Raw genomic sequence first — 3,105 nt, forward strand, 5'->3', positions numbered from 1 at the left:
GGAGCTCAGGGCTGGAATAGCAGGGGGCTGCAGCTGGGCACTGAAGGGCACTGGCAGAGCTGTGTGCGTGCAGGGAGCCCAGCATCGGGATAGCAGGGATTTTGCAGGTCAGAATTGAGATGTAGCCACAGACCTTCATGAAGGAAGTTTGCCCAGCCCCTCACTAAGGGCTTGTCTACATAGCCCATAGTTTGGCCTACGTGACTATAATTTGCAGCACACACCAAAGTGCTGTGCTAGAATAGCCCCATGCGGATGCTGGTGGTGCACACTAAATGGTACTTAGTTCGCACTGACATAGTCTTCTTCAAACATGACTCTGTTCATGTGAACTAGGAACCTTTTGGTGCACACCCAGAGTATCCACATGGGGTTATTACAGTGCAGTTCTTTGGTGCGCGTTGCTTTTCACACTCCTGTAATCTGAACATTGGGCAGTGTAGACATAGCTTGAGTCCCGCCATTCCAGACGCATTAAATTCACTCTCTGTTGTTAAGAACGTGAGCTCCAAAATCTGCAGTGTTTGTTTATTTCCAGGGTAGGGGGAGATGATCATGAAGGTGACTGAAGTGTGTACATTGTATGTGGTCATAGGTGCCAACTCTGTGGGTGCTCCAGGCCTGGAGCACCCTCCAGCAGCCAAGCTCCCGCTTCTGCCTCCCTCCCCACTGCACCTCTCACCTGCTCGTGGCCTCGCTTACCAACTCCTTCCCTGTCCCCCCAGTGCTTCCAGAGCACTGTGAACAGCTGATTTGTGGCATTCAGGAAGCTCCAGGAGGAAGTGGGAGGAGTGGGGACTTGGTGCACTAGGGGGAGGAGGCGGGGAAGAGGCAGAGTGGGGGTTTGGGGGAAGGAGCGTGGCGGGGGCAGAGCAGGGGCAGGGACGTGGGAGAAAGATTGGAATGGGGGCGGGGTGGGGGCGGATCAGGGGTGGGAAGAGGTGGGGGCTTGGAGGAAGGGGTGGAGTGATGTGGGGTCTGGGGCGGACGGGGGGGGTCGAGCACCTATGTATGTGGTGATATTTCTATCTCATTATTGTATGAAAGCACAAACACACATTTACTAGGGTTTAGTCAAGTACCTGATTCCCAGGTCATCTTCTCAGTCTCTGAAATGGGGAAGAGAAAAGCATTAGACCCAGAGACACACAATGGGTGGTGCTGTACACTCCCTAGTGACTGGAGTTAGTCACAGACACCCCACACCCACACTCCCAGCCCCAGAGCTAGAGCCGGTAGATTTGACAGGAGCAGGGCTGGCAGTCAGTGATATGCACCAACACACAGGAGACCTGGGGAGTCTCTCACTCCTTAGCCCTTGTCTACACACACACTTGCACCAATTTAACTAATTAGGTTTCAAAACATACCTTGAATTAAACTGGGACAGGGCTGCATGTAGCGCAGGCCTTGGGCTGCTGCAGCAGGGCCAGTAGAACCATTGGGACGGGGTCACTTACTCCACAGCGACCCCTGTAGCTGGTTACAGAACAGCACTGATTGCTAGGGGAATCCCATGCATCCTTCCGGAGCTGGAGGAATGGTGGCCACAAGAGGGCATGGCAGAGGGCAAAGGAAATGAAAGGGGGGAATCCTCAGGGCTCTTCCACGCTGTGATTGCCCTAAGAACTCCGGTCACCGTGCTGGCATGTTCTCTGCACCTTTCATCTATATTTCCCTGTGAGTCTGCGCACTGCCCAGCAGAACAGGTCAGCACCACTCAGCACCATCACAGTGCAAACCAATATCATTATTAAGTATAGAAAAGTTCACAGAGGAATAAATTAGATGTATGGACTTTTTTAAAAAAAGGTGCTGCTGTGTCTATTACCACAGCACAAGCAAGTGAATGTCACATATTAATAGAGTTTCAGGCCAGAAGGGACCATTAGGTCATCTGCTCTAACCACCTGCAGAGCACAGGCCAGAGAATCTCACCCAGTTCCCCCTGCACTGAGCCCAATAACTTGTGTTTAGCTACAGCACCTTCCAGAAAGGTGCCCAGTCTGGATCTGATGACATCAAGAGATGGAGAATTCCCCACTGCTCTTGGCAGCTTGTGCCAGGGGTTAATCACCCTCCCTGTGTCCTGTGCATTAGAAAGTCACAGGGATGGAATCATCTCACAGAGAGTCATTGACCTTGTTGTGTCGTTTCCTTTAAGGAGAACAGAACCACCAAGCAATTATCCAGGGTTAGTAGGACAGAATCTGACCCAGATTTGTTACTGCAGGCCTGTGTCCCTGCCCCACCCACATGCAGAGAATCTTACAAGCACAGAGCCTTGGGTATCCGCTGCAAAATACACATTTTCCAACCTGTTATCATCAGGGTGTGTGAGAACGTGAGGGAAATGAGGTCTCACTGGGCAGAAACCTTCTGGCTCCATCCCTTTCATTGCACTGAGCCCACAGAAAACACCAAGCAGTCACAGAGCTCACACATCTCAACAGGCAGAGCAAGGGCTAGAGCAGGAGACCTACCAAGAAGTGACAGAGCCTCCTCTTTAGAGCGTTTCTTCTGAGAGGCCTTTTGCTTCGCTGTAAGACAGAGAATCAGATATTGCAGTGAGACAGGGAAGGAAGGGGAAACACTGAGCAATACACTAATACAGGTGGGGGTGGGGACCCCAGTGTGTTTGTTAGTTTGGTTTATTTCCTAAAACCAGCCAAAGGTCAATATCTGAACAATAAGACACTCCCATGCCCCACCCCAGTGCCCTCTAGGACCAGGCTCTAAACATGCAAGTAACACATTCCCATTACCTGTGTATCCAAGATATGCACAAGCTCCAGCAGCAATGAGAACCAGAGCGAACAATACCCAGAATGCAGCCAGCCAGGGAGAAACCCGGGGGAAGACGTCACCTGGCAAACAGAGAGCACAGAGTGTGAGGAGCACGGTCCCATCCTAGAGCTGGAGAATGGGGTTTGCCACTTGGTTTGACAGCTGAGTCCTGGCTCAGGGAGCCCAGAAATCCATGGGAATGAAGGAAACGTCCCCTCCACACTCAAATCACAGCCACATATGGAGCCATTGAAACCAGAGAAGCCAGCGCAGCATCAGTTCCAAGAACCAGGACTCTGCTCTGCCCAAATCCCTCCC

General features: G+C 51.8%; 1 long non-coding RNA gene across 1 annotated transcript; it reads right to left on the reverse strand.

The window, feature by feature from the left end:
• Positions 1–1,082: 1,082 nt before the first annotated feature.
• On the reverse strand, positions 1,083–2,861 carry LOC113405778. The gene is made up of 3 exons (XR_003900007.1): positions 2,766–2,861; positions 2,484–2,540; positions 1,083–1,109 (listed from the first exon to the last, which is right to left on the reverse strand). It is a non-coding gene; the product is annotated as an uncharacterized LOC113405778 (long non-coding RNA).
• Positions 2,862–3,105: the final 244 nt, after the last annotated feature.

This window comes from Terrapene carolina, unplaced genomic scaffold, assembly GCF_002925995.2.
Source record: "Terrapene carolina triunguis isolate 2854851 unplaced genomic scaffold, T_m_triunguis-2.0 Scaffold50789, whole genome shotgun sequence".
NCBI lineage: Eukaryota > Metazoa > Chordata > Testudines > Emydidae > Terrapene > Terrapene triunguis.